Source organism: Protopterus annectens, chromosome 12.part0 (genome assembly GCF_019279795.1).
Source record: "Protopterus annectens isolate FY-2018-M chromosome 12.part0, PAN1.0, whole genome shotgun sequence".
NCBI lineage: Eukaryota > Metazoa > Chordata > Ceratodontiformes > Protopteridae > Protopterus > Protopterus annectens.
Window position 1 is genome coordinate 1,398,388,906 of NC_056746.1, and position 17,048 is coordinate 1,398,405,953.

Here is a 17,048-nt window from a genome sequence, read left to right on the forward strand (position 1 = left end):
GTGTGTGTGTGTGTGTGTGTATGTGTGTGTGTGTGTGTGTGTGTGTGTGTGTGTGTGTAAATAAAGATAGCAAAAGCAACAGTCTTCTGTTGAAATAAGTGTATTATAGTAATCAACATAAAGGCAAGTAAATGTTTGTATCATGGGAATTAAAAATAATGCCTGATGGAAACTTAAAACAAATGGTGAATTCAGAAAACTTTTATTAATGTTGGCTTTCAGAGCAAATGGCTGAATTTGCGAGATTTACACATAAGTACATTTTAGGTAACAGGCAACGAGCAACAGTCAACTTTTTCACTATTTTACTCTTAGCGGGTATAGCCCTTGCACATGATCACAATTACACAGAGACAACATGAAGCAGATTAATAAAAGTTTATTTCACCAGGTCTTGTCCTAGATAGCACTAATGTTAAAAATGTAAATAAGACAAATTATCAAAGCATCAAGGAAAGCACATTAACACAGATAAAACTTTCTCAAGTAATAAAATCCTGTAGACTTCTTTGGAACCATGTACTCTGGATATTATACTGACTTCTAATGAAAACTGATACAATGTCCAGCCTGTATTTGTTATATGTAATATATTGTAACTCATCAAGATATGTGAAATAAATGTCCAAATAAATGTATGTAGTAAATAAAAAGAATGAAAAACTGAAGCCTTTCACAAAACATGAAGTCAGTTGGTTCTTTTGAGATTTGCTTTTTATTCTATTACAACTGAATTTTTATTGAAATTGCAGGACACAGTAATAGGTCTCTAACTTCTGCTGAGGTGAATTAATATCTGTACAGAAAATACAACTTTTTTTGGGGGGGGAGCAAAATGGAAAAATTATATGGGCCTGAAATACAAAGGATGTCATTTTTAAAACCATTTGTGAATTAATTCCTAAAAGATTTGGGGTTAATGTGGCAAAGGCATAAGATGTGTGAGAGTGTTTTCTTAAAATGATGTTCAAACTCATGACTTTACCTACTTTCTAGTCTTTTTTTAGACCTGTTTCATTTAACAAATGTTATATCAGTTCAGACAAGTACTAAATTTCATCAAAAAGAAAAAAAAAATAACAATGAAATGTAAATTCAAAAATATGAAGTGGGCTGAACTCTGTAAACAATTTAACAGGTCGTCATATGAAAAGAGAGTTAAAGTCATATATAAGGCATGTAGTTTATGGCAGAAGTAGTTGGAGACAGGCATCCTGTTGTGAGGGTTTGTGGGTAGTCTGAATGGAGATATGTAGACATTGTATTGTAGGTATATTATAGGGCTTGTTTTGTTAAGTACAACATCCATGTAAAAGTGTTTAACTCCACTGAATATCAAGCTATCTTGTTGTTGCTATAACATGATACACCAGTATCTATTTTTTGTCTCTTGTTGTGTTTGCCGCTGTCTTCTGTGATTGCCTCCTATTATCCCATTCATTCCCTTCTCCCCTCCCCATGCTTTTAGAAGGGTAGGAGACACAATGAAATTTTCTGTCACTATAAATACAGATGAGATCACCCTCTCCAGTAATAAAATTGCCTTTACTGTCTCTTCATAAAGTAAGATCACCATCACCCCTTTAAAAAGAAAAGGACCCTGGAGACAGGCATCACATATATGTTCAGAGGATGAGATTTTTGGAATGAAGGGGAAAGGGAAGCCCTTACTGGAGAAAGCAAAGATAACACAATGGGCATTATTGCCAATGATGGTGGCTCGCATGTACCTCCTAACTTCTAACAAACAGTAGCCTACCTGCTAGCAGGAAGACTCCCCCATTCCTAAAATATGTGAACAGGCGAGCTGGTAATATTCAAAGTTGCTCCTGTTTTTTTGTGTGTGTGTGTGTGTGTGTGTGTGTGTGTGTGTGTGTGTGTGTGTGTGTGTGTGTGTGTGTGTGTGTATGTGTGTATGCGCACGTAAAGCACATAAGAGGGGTTCTTGGGACTGAGTGACTCCTAATGCAAGAGTTGGCATTTACTTTATAAATATTTAATATCTAAAACAGCACCCAAACAACACCCAAAGAAACTGTATACAAAGTGATAAAAAATCAGCTGCTCACTTAAGCTAAGTCACATGATGGTGGCACACAAATGGCGGTACTAGTGGTATATAATACAGGTAACTTTCTAGTACATATTAATAGCTATAGTACATTTCTGGTGGACAGCAGTGTGGAGTCTGCAACATGTGCTGCTGAACTGCTTCTGAGGTTTGGTCCACAATTGTGCTACTTTCGCATCCTGATCAGTGGCCCTTGTAGTCTTTCAGCATGACCTCAACCTCTGATTAAATGGTCTAATAATCACCTATGATGCTAAAGGCTTTAAGCCCACTATGAATCCAATATTTTTACTACAGAGGTGGGACTGTTTATTGGGCCTGATGCTTCATGTATTTTTCAGCCAAATGATTTCAGTTGCAAATGAAGACACAAACTTCACCTGTGTAAAAAATGCTGCTCTGTGCATGAAACTTACAGTGGCCCATCCAGAGCTCATCTGACAGTTGGAACTTATAAATTGCCTGTTAAATGCAATGTGCATCTAGTTTTCTGTAAAACATTTTGACTTACTCTACATAATTTAAATAGAAAGTTGATGTATAGTACAAAATGTTTCTAGGTCAGAATGAAAGATAAGAAAAATCCTCAAAATTATGATCCTCACAGCATATGTCAGAGACACTGAAAATCACATGTTGGGATGTGGTTTGCTATATTTGATAACTACTCACTTTATCTGATTTTTCAGTTTTGCAGTCTATCAATTCTACCATAATGTTCCTGTTCTGTCAGTTTTCTCCTTAGAATAAAATAACTACGTATTTATTTTCATTTTTTATCTTTATTAAAAGTAAACATGCTGAGAGGACTGCTTGCAGTTCCTTTATCACACTACAAATTATGTGCCTCCCTGTCATCTGCATCTTGATGAAGTAACCTCTAACTGTCTTTAAAACGAGATTCAAACAAACTTTATTACATCTAACTCATATCCTGTCACCATCAGCATGAATCTTTTGCAGCCTGCGCAATTTTTCAAAAACTACTTACTAGTTAATCTGAAAATCTTCAAACTGACCTGTGATACACAGTGCAAGCCAGTCTACAAACTAAATGCCATATAATCTGCACAGAAGTCTGAACGTAAAAACAGACCACTTAAGATCCAGTTTGTAATAATACAAATAATCTGGTATTACATAACATAAGCATTATCTGAAGAAAGCGGCATTTTGACTTTTGACACAAATGTGTACAAACATGTATTATTGACTTTTTAAATATGCCTTTCCTGAGAAAAGCAGCACTATGCAATAATAGCAATCTCACTCATTATAAATGTGATGCCTTTAAATGTCTTGACATCTGTACACACAGTTAAGCTAAAACCTCAGATCTGCTAATAAACACATTGTTATCATTCTCAAATTTCATTTTATTTATGGTCAGTTGATAAGCCTCTATAACATAATATAAAGAAATATTCTATTGTTTCACTTTACCACAGTCGCAAAGACAGTTCTAACTAGAATGAATATGGTAACATATGAATTCCATGTACCCCCAGTACAGTAAAATAAAATGCTGTTCTTTGTAAATTATTATTTCAGCATTAGAGCTTTACTGATTCATTCCAAATTGTATTTCAGGAGCTGATTTGTTACAGTGAAATGTAAAATAAGAAGTGGGAATTGAAATTGTTACTACATTTTTTTTCTTGATAATTTGAGGATTGTTAGTATATAAACAGACATCTCTGAAGTGCTAAAACCCATTATGTATTACATTAAGTTAGACTGACTCCACACCTGTGAACTTACTCAAAATAAACTGCAATTTTTATTCTATCCTATTCTTACATGGACACCACAGACTTATTCTGCAGGCTTATTTGAACTTCTAGCCATTTAATTTAACCAGTATTCAATCATTTGCATATTACTAGGTAAAATGCACTAGCTTAATGCAGAGATGAAGCAAGCAAGTTCAATTTTGTACTCACAGGTTCTTGCTACTACCGCCATGGACACCTGGCACTTAAAAATGAGCAAATCTCTCAAAATGCTGCCCCCTCAAACATTTAATAAATGTAACATTTACAGCTGTTCCCCCCTAAAACTAAAGATATTGTTTTAGATTAGCAATATTGCACCTGTTGTTGGAGGCATTCATTTAGACAGTTGTAGACATAATATGTCTGGAAAATAAAGCCATATTGATGTGATGCTCAGAAAAAAAAATGTACTCAGTATAGTACAAAGAGTATGCCTGGCTACACCCTTGGCTTAATGCTTATCTTTGACACTATACTAAACATGTGTTTGTTAAAATGTGCAAAAGAGGAAAACTTGAAAAGGAAATTCTCATCCCTTTTATATGAAAATGCTCTCTGTGGGTGGTTATTGTGACTCTGTATGGAATTATATTGATGTCAGAAGATGTAATAAATTAGGATGGACAACCCCATATATGCCATGATCAAGGCAAAATGCATGATGCATGTCTATAGATAAATATAATAAGAGAACAGCAGTGCTATGAATTAAATCTGCTGAAGTAACTTTCAGCAAACTCTGAAGATTTTTTTCCCAGAGAACAAGTTCCTCTACACTCTACATGTTGGTAGACACCACACACGCACTCTAAACTTAAGCATATCTAGTCAAAGTTTGCACAACACTGGAGAAAAGGGAAAACTCCATTACCACAGAAAGTTGCAAGGGCGAATTTTATTCTGTGCACCAGCATTCACTTCTTATGTTGGGTCATTTAAAACACAGTGAAAAATACTGCAAATATGCTACTGACTACTCAAAAAGAAATTGAAATTCACACAATGTAGTTGAGAATAACATTTCAAAACATTAAAATTGTTCATGTATATCACTTACTTGCTGGCCATGGTTTGCCGATATGCCTTTTGCCCTCAGCTTGTTTATCACACCATCAGTAAACTTATGTTATATATGTAATTTCGCCTATCCAGAACAACTATATAGCCATTACGTTAGAAAAGTAGACAGAACATTGATAGCAGCTGGTGAGGATTGAATGGCTATCCACGTGGTCAGTTTCCTTGTTTGGTTATTTTCCTTACCTGCAGGATAAGTTGAAATCCAAGAGTTAGATGACCAATGATCTAGTTTTAATATTTATTTATTTATTTGACATTTGTTAACTGGAAAAGTCCAACTGGGTCAGGAAACTGGGGAAAAAGCTTCACAACATTAAACTTTGAAAATATACAGAAGCATTGAATTAACATTTAGTATATAATTTACAATGATGTGCATGGCAGACAACTGGTATACATGTACATAAAGGATTAGATTAATAAACATTAGCAAGAAAAGTAGCTGATTTGCAAAGATAATAAGGTAATATGGGATGAGCTTTATATTCGTAGTCTATTAGCAATAATGTATCTACATATCTCCCACTGAGCTGTCAAAGAAACAAGGAGATATAAAGGTATATACCAGGTTAATTAACAAAGGAGGTATATATAAAGCATAATTGGGCTTAGGTTGAAGGTTAGTTTTATGAGATAAGGAAGAAAATCTTGTAGAAAGTTCAGCAAGGTAAAGCAAGAATGTAGAATTTTGCTAGAGGGGATATATACCATAATAAGGGGTATACAGAGGATGAGGAGGAGAAAGGGATGGTGTGGTAGAAATGCAGGTGGAGATAGTAAGATGAGTGAGGATGCACTAAACAGGTAGGAGTGGATAGGGAAGAAAGTGAGAGGAAGGAAGGAAGCAAGTTAAAGTAGTGAGGTGGAAGAGTAGGGGTAGGGTAGGTGGACAAGAAGTGGATAAAGGGAAATGTAAGGGTGGGGGAAGTGAGCGGGTAGCTAAGTAGTTTTGGAACAGGGCAGATACCTTTTTCTAGAAAGAAGTTCTTTGGAGTGAGTTTAAATCTCTTGAGGTTTGATATTGCTCTGATGTTTACTGGTAAGGCATTCCAGAGTTTTGCGACATTGTAAAAGAATAGACATTGTCCAGCTTTTTTGTTTGGTCTGTATAGGGTTACAAGTTGCTTATCTTTGGATTGGAGAGCCCTGATAGGTATATAGGTTTGGAGAACTGAGTTTAGAGCAGAAGAGTTTTCTGTGGCCATAGCTAGTTGCAGGTATTTTAGGAGATGTGAGAATTCAAGCTAGTTGAGGGCACTGAGGGCAGTGCAGTGGTGTTTGTAATGAGGTGCGCCTATAGCAAATTTACTGATTTTATTACAGCAGAATTCAGCTTTATTTTTTTAGCATAACCTGAATATTGGTCAGAATAGGAGGCCCATAGGGTCTACATCAGAATCGCGAAAGCTGTCTTTCGCGAATACATGTTCATCGACACATAAGTGTCGAAGAATGAGAACAGCAAAGTACCAAAAGAGTGAAATGGAGAATTCCGAATGGATTTTCTTGACCAGCAGGGTGATCATGGGGATGAGGAAATGAATCTTTTTCCCCACTGTAGTGCGGTCTCAGAGTTGGTATATTTACGTAGGGGAGGTATGAGGGGTGCAGGGTGGGGCTTTCCCCCTGCAAAAACATTTGAAAAAATGTTTTAGGCAAAGTTTGGACAGTTAGGTTTACCTTACCTGTATGGTGCTGGGAATGCGTTCGGCATTCTGCATTTTGCTCTTTTGGTACTTCGCTGTTCTCGTTTTTCATTTATGTATCGATAAACATGTAATCATGAAAGACAGCTTTCATGATTATAATATAGACACGCCCCATAAAGTAGGGATGGGAGTGGGTAGGTAGTGTCCAGTGTAGGTCTGGTGGTTGTATCCATAAAGCTTTTGTGGCAATAGAGTATCCCTAGTTTGCAATGTTTTTTTTTTTTATTGCATTGTGAATATGTAGATCAAAGGAAAGTTTATTGTCTATGATCACTCTTACTAGTTTGGTTTGAGAGACCACTTCAATTTGAGCATTATTTAGTGAAAAAAATGTTAAAGTCTTTTGAGAGTGTCTTGGGTGTAAAAAAAGGGAGTTTGGTTTTATTGGAGTGCAGCAGAAGTTGTGCACTTTTAAGCCAGGTTTCAATGGAGGAGAAGGCAGTTTTGGTTAATTGCTGAAGGTGTGTTATGTTGCTGGAGGAGGAGATTTTATTTATTATTTTATTTATTTTATTTATATTTGTTTACCGGGAAATTCCGACTGGATGCTGGTCCTTTGTCAGTGGATGCCCGGGGAGATGACAGTAGAATCGTCAGGGTATTAGATTAAGGAACTTTGGTGGGAAGCAGTGGGAAGGTTATTTATGAAGGTGTTAAAAGAGGAGGGGTCCAAGAATGGAACCTCAAGGAAGTCCTGCCATTTTATGCATTGTTATCTGTCTGCTAAATAGCTGCTGAACCATTGTAGAGTGGATAGGGAAAGACCAAGAGATGAAAGTCTTTTTAATAGTATTAGGTTTAAAACTGTATCAAAGCCCTTAGACAGATTAAGAAGTATTACTGAGGTTAATAGTCCAATGCCCCTGGTTTGCTGACTGCATCTGTAAAGGAGGTTAGTGCAGTTGTTGTACTCTGTGATGGTTTGAAGTCATGTTGGGTGGGTGTAAGTAATTGTTTTGAAGAATATGGTCAAGTAGTTGTTTGTGTATACAATTTTTCTAATAGTTTGGAAAGGGGAGATAGGATAGCAATGGGACAGTAGTTAGTTATGTTATTACATTTTCCCCCTTTGTGTAAGGGGGGTTAATATGGATTTGTCTGCAAAGGGTGGGGATGTACAATTCTGTGGTAGATCGGTTGATAAGAATGCTGATAGGATATGCCATAGCATCTGCGGCAAATTTTAAGCATTTGAAGGGGAGGTTGTCAGCAGAAGGAGAACAGGCTTTTAGCTTAAGGAGTAATTTATGCATGTGGTGAGTGGATACTGGTTGCAGAGAGAGAAGAGGAAGACATTGGTCAGTTATAGACACATCTTGCAGGGGAAAGGAAGAAGATGAGGAGTACTTGGAAGTTGTTTCAGATGGGCTGAGATTGTGAATGGAGTGAGGATTTATGGGTTTATTGGGATGATTGACTAATTTGAGTAGGCTGTCTATAAAATGGGTGTTAAATGCATCTGCTGTTTGGGATAAGGATTTATTGGTAGATGTAGATGGGTTTCTTTGGATCCCAGGGTAAGGAGTAAAGAAATGGTGTACTAATTTTTTAGGGTTGTTTTTGTGGGAGGTTAATTGTTGAAAGGAATACTGCATCTTTTCATTGCTTATCATTTTTTTTTTGCTTGGTTGTGTAGCTGTCTATATTTTAGAGATTTTTGTGCTTTTGTTCCTTTGCTATTCCTGCCAAGCTTTATCTCTTGTTACTAGAACGTTTTTGTTTGATTTGGTTAGTCAGGGTGCATTGATGTTCTTTATTCTTTTAATACAAAGTTGGGCTAGTTTCTTATCTGTTTACTTGTCTTTTGCTACACTTACTGTAAGCATCACGTCAATCGACTCACCAGAAAGTATGGTATAAGGGACATCACCAAATATAAATACATGTACTTAAAATTCCAGAGACGAAAGTAACTCCCTAGATGAGGCCATGGTCTGTTGAGTGCAATCAGGGTCATCCAATCATGATAGAGAGAAAGACAATGATGTCATGCTATTTTAATGTGAGTAAATAATTACACAAGTGTGTATGTGTGTGTGTGTTTATGTGTTTTCATGTGGGGTAGAGGTTAAAGTACAGTACATATATTAGTCATATCACAAATGTGCAAATACAGTGCCTATCTATGCTTTCAAACACCAAATATTTATGTGCAGTTTGAGGTTACCATTAATACTTATTTTTTATGATTGCAGCATAATTGGAGAATAAGAACTCATTAAAATTTTTTCACTTAAAAACAAGCAGTACACTCTACAGTCAAAATCAAATAAAATCTTAAATAAATGTGGTTGGGTTGCTGCAGTGTAGATTATCTCAACAACTGTGCTGGTGGAAAAAGCAGAATTAGCAAGTATGGAATCTTATTCCTTTTATTTTACAACTTAAAAAATACAATGTTATTGAAAATAAAATATGTTGTAGCTATCCGAATGTATGTAATAATATATAATTATGGTATGCAACATAAAAGAACAGAAAAGCAGTGACCAGAAACTGAGTTGGAATTGATTGATGAAAAAAAAGTAAGTTTGTAATCAAAGTCTGCTATTTCGAAACTTATAGATAATGTTACAAGTACAGAATACTGTATATGAGAGCGAGCTGACGTTATCATTACGCACAATCACTATTCAGAAACACCTAATATGGGAATATAAGCATAAGAAATATGAGATTAATTCCCAGACAATAAATGCACCCTTGGGTTTCAGAACACTGAAAATATAAGTAAATGTTCAGTCTGATGATTGAAACGGTATAGTGTTTTTACTGGTATGGCCTTTCTACCAGGAGTGTGTCATATTCCAAAAGAACTTGCAGTCCGACCTGTTTGGCATTCTCTAAAGAATGTTTAGCAGCTTTGCAAAGTAGACTCATGCAGGAGCTCAACTACATGGAAAAAGGGTGGAAGTTAGGAACAGACAGAGCATACTAAATGGGTCAACTGAATGACTAGTGTTGTGAAGTCATAAAACAATTACATTTGGATAAATCCACAGCATCTTAATAATGATAAAAATGTTTGCAGCATATCAAGAACTGTGGCAAATGAGAATGGAAAAGTTATATTTGTGTACTTTTAATTTTCCTATTGATGGTACAGGTTTGTATGACTCCCATCTGTTATTTCAGAAGCTTCAGACAGCATAGAATAATATCTGCCTGCTATAGTATATGGATGGGGAAAGCTCCATGAACATTTTTAGGAGAACTGTGTTGTTAGAAACAGAGGTCTATTACAAGTGTTCACCTATCCATTAGCTTGCAACATACATCCATGCTGCCACTCACTCATGTTGGCAAGTGCCATAACTCCCCCTAACTCAATCTCCATAAAGTTCACAAAGACTAAATATCCCTGTCAGAGCCTTGACACTAACCCTAAGATTCACACCCAGTCCTTAAACCTAAAGCCCAATAACTCTGTAAACCTAAAATCCCTCTCCCCTCTCTAACTCTAACATTCTGATCCTGTTTTGATGTTTCCTAAACCAAAAATTCCACTTCTTAACTCTAATCTTACAGTTACTCCATAAACATAAAATCTTCATCCTTTCTGTAAGCTAACCCTCCACTACCTTCCAATCACTTCCTAAGACTAAAATTCCCCTCTGCTCCCTAAATCTAACCCCCCTTCCTCATTTCCCTTTGCTACTTAACTGGACTGCAGTGAGCACTTGTCTGAGTTTGAGCACTGGTTCTGGCAGCTGGGCAGATGGGGTTACAACAGTTTGAGTAGCTGGTTGTGAGTTAGTAGAGTTCATGCAGTTGGGGCTCAAACTGCTGTAGAACCCCCTTAAAGCAGACCATAGTCAACCTTAGAGTACAGCATAAATGCCCTTGTACAAGGCATTATCATAACTGAAACGAATTCTATTGAGACTGCAGAAGTACACCTTTTTTATGTACTATAAACCAGGAAAATAAATTCATCTAGTAGGTGTACTTAGTCATTCAGATCAAGTAGATAAACAAAATAATTTGTCTGCCTTGGAAATGAAAATAAACTGTGTAATTTCATGACTATTATCTTTGACTGAAAGATATGAAGTCATGTTTATTTAAGTACAAAGTCTTAATGCACTTTACATAACTCAAGTCAATTAATATAATTCTGTCAATGAATAAAGTGAATACAGAAAAGTAAGTTAATGAAAACTGCATGTTCATATAAACTCTAATATATTTTTCAACATTTTAAATGAGAATTATGATCATCTATAATTCAACAAGCAAGACAATAAAGATGTGTACTACAAATTCAACAAATGACAGTCTTTAAAATAATCCAGACATAAGTAAAATTCTGTCAAAAAAGCCAAAGAAGTGAGCTGCTATTAATACCCTAATATACTAAAACAATCTTAAAAACATAATTGTCCTACCTTTCCAAACTGGCCTGACTATTCTAAAAGTAAAATCCAGAGTTTAAGATACATAGACATCCTAATTAGACAATATAACTTCTCCAAAAATCTGTCTGTACAAAAAAAATTGAAAAAGTGAAAAAGGTTAAACCAATAAAATACTTCTGCAAAAGTCTGCAACAAAGTATTATTTTCAGGTAACTAAAGCATGCAACAGTTTAATACTGAAATGTAGTGCAACACTGTTCTAATGATTCATCTATAGAGAACCAGGAGTTTAATGATTTTTGGTAGTGAACATGATCTGGAAATGAAAATGTTTTGACATGTGACAATGTAGTGCTTGATCAAACAGAATGCTGTTGTTAAGAAGAAAAAATCAACAATAATTTAAATTTAAATAAAAATGCATACATGGACTGATGTGTAAAGTAGACAAATAACAATATCTAATTACCTAAGAAAAGAAATGGTAAGAAAGAATACAAATCAAACAAAAAAAAGTGGGGAGTGGACAGAAAGAGCTTGTGATGTGTTAAACTAGCCTGGGGTAAGGCATTTGAGTCTGTTTGGCATGCAATCCAAATCAGAGCAATAATCCTAGAGAGATAATCCATAATCAATCATGTGTGTGTGTGTGTGTGTGTGTGTGTGTGTGTGTGTGTGTGTGTGTGTGTGTGTGTGTGTGTGTGTGTGTGTGTGTGTGAACACACCTGGGTTCTTGAGTGCTTCTGTCTTTGTGTTTATGTGTCTATGTGTCTGTATGTCTGTATTGTCCAAAGGCCTGATATGTATGGATAAATAATAAAAAATGTATGATCATTATTCATGATGATGCCATCAATGAAAGATCACCATCTTGTCATGGCAATTAGCCTTGGAGAAATGAGAGAAGATTAAGATGAGGAGTATTGTATATTCCTTACTTTCTTCTCTTTCTCTGGGTTTGTGTAATCTTGGAGTTATGTATTTATATATATATATATATATATATATATATATATATATATATATAGAGAGAGAGAGAGAGAGAGAGTTCAGGAGTGTGTGGAAGCCAGTACTTCATGTTGGTAGTGCAGTATGGCTTGCCACCTGCAAAAAAAATATCTTTTGTCTTTTGCCACCTTGGAAGTGTCATTATTTTATGTACTGAGATCTCAAAGTTTTAGATGTTTAGGACATTCAAGCGCCTTGTGGAGGTGCAGACTCTCTGTTCCAGAGCATTTGTATTACCAAAGTCCAGGAAACTTAGGGTGAGCATATTTGTGCTCATATATGACTCCTAGTCGATGGAAGGATAGTTGAAATCACCCATGACCAATGTGTTGGGCTGTATAGTGAGAGACTCAAGTAGGTCCAGGTAGGCAGAGTGGTTATTGTGGTTCATAGTGGGGGACCTATAGCTAACAATGATATGGAAGGGGGTTTTACCTACAGTTAGTTGGACTTGGAGTAGCTCTAGGGAGTCATACTGTTTGACCAGTCATGAGGTGTATTTGTCTTTAATGACGATAGATACACCTCCACCTTTGGTTCTTTCATGCTCTTTTTGAGGTCTCAGTCTGCCTAATATTTCTATTCAAAGTTAAAGCAGTAAAAGATCCTTATGGATAAATGTTCTAATACAGTTATCCAACATTGATAAATAGGGAAATCATGTATAGTATAGGGAAATCATGTAAAGTATCAATGTTTTCTTTGAAATTCTTTATGTTTATGTTATAGTCAAATAATACTAAATGTATGTGTACATGGTAGATACAATTACTGATGCAAGCTTTCTTCATGAGGCTGGTTGAAATTTATGCATACATGGTAGACACCAGTAATGCTGCAAGCCATAAGAAATCTAAAAAAAAATAAATAAATAACTAAATAAATGCAGAAAAAAAGGAACATTGACTTAGAAAGTATGAAAATGAAATGTCCATATCTTCACAGCTAAGTGGATGTGAATTTCCAAGTAAGGAATATATCAGATAAAACAGAGTAACAAAAAAACATTTACAAAACTATCCAAATAAAAAAAAAACTCAAATAATCTCCACTGTTATCTTTGTAATAAAAGGTACCTAAAATGATGTTATATCTCTCTCTTGTAAGGCTTCTTGATGAAATATTATCATAGTATAGTATTTGTAATCCTGAAAATTAAATTGTTCTGAAAGTAATGGTCTAATATAAATAATCTTAATCCCAAACATCTAAAACTTTGAAATCTCAATACATAAATTAAAATAATGACACTTCCAAGGTGGCAAAAGACAAAAGATATTTTTTTTGCAGGTGGCAAGCCGTACTGCACTACCAACATAGGTTCATAGGTTCATAGGTTCATAGGTTTATACTAGGCTATCTGCCCTAAGGCATTTATAAGCCTAGCCCCTTATATGAAAAAATACTGTGCCCATTAGTTTGTTGTGCCTCTGTCCAGCAGTGACCCAGAGATGATTCCCGGGGTAAACCTACGATCTCCCATCCACAGGTCTAGATTTCTCTTGAACAGAGTCAGCGAGGTGCTCTGCCTCACATGGACCGGGATTTTATTCCACAGCATAGGGAGTCTCTGAGTGATAAATCTATCCCTCCAGCACGTCCTATTTATATCCGTGCTAAGGTTTAAGTCGCTTGCTCTAGTGGTTTTGGTGGATTTGGATTTTTGAGGTGGAGCATGTCCATTAATTGGTTGGACATGGCCTTGTATGTCAGGCACATGTCACCTCTGAGCAGACGGTATGCGACTGAATAGAGCTGGAGTTTCTTCAATCTGGCAGCATATGACAGATTTTGGAGTCCTTTATCCTTTTGGTGAGGAACTTTTGGGGCCTCTCCAATTGCTGCAGATGTCGGGTGAGATACATCCCGAATGGGGCATTGTACTCGATCATTGGTCTGATAAGTGAAGAGTACAGGGAACAATGACCTCACTAGATCTGGATGTGAATCCCTTCATGATCAGGTGGGCAATGTAGAAGGTCTTTCTAACCACTTTAGCAATGTGAGTGTCAAAAGAAAGGCCACTGTCAACCTGGGTCCCCAGGTCCCTGATAACCTCTTCTGTGCTTAGTGGATTGCCACCTATATGGTAGCTTGGGGTTACCTTGTTTTTCCCGAAGGGTATGACTATACATTTTTTGGCGTTTAACTTCAGGCCATGGCTCTTGCACCAGCTATCTGTTTCCGTGAGTCCCTTCTGAAGGATATCAGTGTCCGATGCACTTTCCACTATCGCGCCCAGTTTGCAGTCATCTGCAAACTTTGTCAGCCAAAGTCCTCCCATGTTGGCCTGTACTTCTGAAGTAGATGCCAAACAATACCCTGTGGGACACCACTTGTGACCGGCTTGGAGTCTGACACAGCGCCAGCAACTCTAACCCTGTGGGTTCTGTCCTTCATCTTGTGACATATGGGTTTACAAGGTCAAGGTAGGCTGTATGGACTGCCTTTCCTCATCAATGGCCTTGGTGACTATTTCAAGAAGTCGACCAAGTTCAAAAGGCATGATCTTCCCTTGACAAAGCCAAACTGGGTCGGGTCCAATGTCTGCAAGTCCCCTATATCTTTGTTTATGAGCTCCATTATGATCCTCTCCATAGCTTTGCAGACTAGACTTGTTAAGCTTATCCTGTGGTAAGGCTGAGATTAAACAGCTGCCTTATGTGCGGGTTTAATTCCTCATTTGACACCATCCGGTCCCATTGATGCTGTGTTTTTAGCAGAGCAGCTTTCACCTTTGAGATGTCCGGGAGGCTACACTGGGATAGTTATCTCTCCTTTAAATGTCTGTGGGTTCAGTGATTTTTGTATCATTTTGGACTCATATCTGTGCCAGGTTCCTAACATAGCTGAAAAAGGCCTTATGATTGTCCTTTGAATCCATGGCAATTTTTCTCTCAAAATTGGCCTTAGTTGATTTTAATGTAATAGCTAAGAGTCTTGGTTTTATTTGGGATTGCCTGATCCATGCAGTCCTGGAGGTGTTCATAGAAGGCATTTGTCTGACTCAGGGGCCTTGAAGGATACCACACCAGTCTTGAGTAGTGTGAAGTTTGCTTTAGAGAAGTTCTTCACTATGGTCTTTTTCCAGTGAGATTAGTTTATGATCAGATCTCACCAATGAGGGATAATGAGTACTGGCTCCCACACACTCCTGAACTATTTACATATATAAATAACTCCAAGATCACACAAACCCAGAGGAAAAAAAGAAAGTAAGGAATATACAATACTCCTCATCTTAGTCTTCTCTCATTTCTCCAAGGCTAATTGCCATGACAAGATGTTGGTGATCTTTCATTGATGGCATTTTTGAGCATCGATCAATTGGCAACAAACAGCCCCTTTCCTGCTATTCCTAAGCATTATAGTTCAACCAATAACACCCTCTATTGACTAAATCCTTACATAATGAGGAGCCTTGGTCCATTCACAAAAAAGCTTTACATCTTAGACGTTATTATAGGTTGTCAAAACTGTAAATTCTGATTAAAAAATAGAAAAAAATAATCACGAAAAATTAAACTTTAATTTGAAAGTGTGTGTAATGCAGGTATTATATACCCAAAATATATATTATGGCTGTGTGAGTAAAGCAAGACACAGAGATGTTTGACACTGGGAAGTACACATGCTGAATTACCCCTTCTCATCAAACAGAAAAAGAGCTGAAACTTACTGCACTAACATTAAAGTATACTTCTTTACAAATAGTTTATCCATTTGTCTCTCTGAACCTCCAATGTGCAGACTGCACTCTGTTAGTTTTGTAAACTATCCATAGTTCAATGCTAAATATATCTATATATCTATATATATATATATATCTAGATATATATATATATATATATATATATATATATATATATATATATATATATATATATATAGATATATATATATATATATATAGATATATATATATATATATAGATATATATATATATATAGATATATATATCTATATATCTATAGATATATATAAATATATATATATAAATATATATATATATATATATATATATATATATATATATATATATTCCACACACATCACTGCATTTTAGAATTACAGGAATGCTCCATGATATCACTAATTTAGAACTTGTTTATACATGTATATTCACACATAGTTGTACTTTAGCACTCACACGTTTCAAGGTTGCATATCATTGTGTTAAACCTTACTCTTATCCTGGGCCATATGGTTATGCAACTTAATCTATCTGTTATGATTTCAACAGTCATTACATAACTTACTTCAACACCCCACAGTTTCTTGCACCATCTGTTTGAATCTCTTGACCAGCTCATAGTATTATACTCTGCCTGTAGTAGAAGTGCTGTCATATAGATGGAGGTGAACATCCCAAACACAATACTGCACAGTAGCGCCACCTGTATGACAGATGTGACTGCACACATGACAGTTACCATAACTCTCGTGCATAAATTTTTGCTGTCCTCAAAACAGAATAGTCTTGTAGGATGTTTATTTTATGGGGACATAGCGTCTAACTTATGAAAGTTAACTCTGTGAGTTTTAAATTCCCCCTACTGGCTGTCTTCCTCTACCAGTATGATTTCACCTATATATGGGACATGGCTTTCTACCATTTACTGTCTGCAATATAGTACCTCTCCCCATTTATAGATGGAGTTGTAATAGCACCAAAATTGTTCTTTCCCTTCAGTGGGCTAACCTGCTGCATCAAGATTTTGCATTGGCTTCACTACTTTCACAGCTTTTTATGATTTTCTTGTTTATTAGACATCCAGTCTAGTCTTAGATTTAGGGATCCTATTTCATTTGGTCAGCCCAATCCAACAGATAGGTGACAAATTGCCTGTCAGATCCAGTCTGACCTTAACTGGTGCTCCTTGCCTATACCTCCTTCAGGATTTTCCCCTCCCTTGGTTCCCTTGTGTGCTAGCAGTCCTCTTATCTTGTTTGCTGCATTTAGTGCTAGACTTAACATTGGAGCCTTTAGCCAAGTGCTCCATTAAAAAAAAAATTCACTTCTGGAAAAACCTTCTCTCTATAGTT

General features: G+C 36.3%; 1 long non-coding RNA gene across 1 annotated transcript in view; it reads right to left on the minus strand.

Moving 5' to 3' along the window:
* LOC122817239 overlaps window positions 1–17,048 on the minus strand; it is a 69,422-nt gene that overhangs the window by 21,153 nt on the left and 31,221 nt on the right. The window contains exon 3 of the long non-coding RNA XR_006367174.1: window positions 4,904–5,109. This is a non-coding gene — a long non-coding RNA (uncharacterized LOC122817239). The remainder of the gene's footprint in view (window positions 1–4,903; window positions 5,110–17,048) is intronic.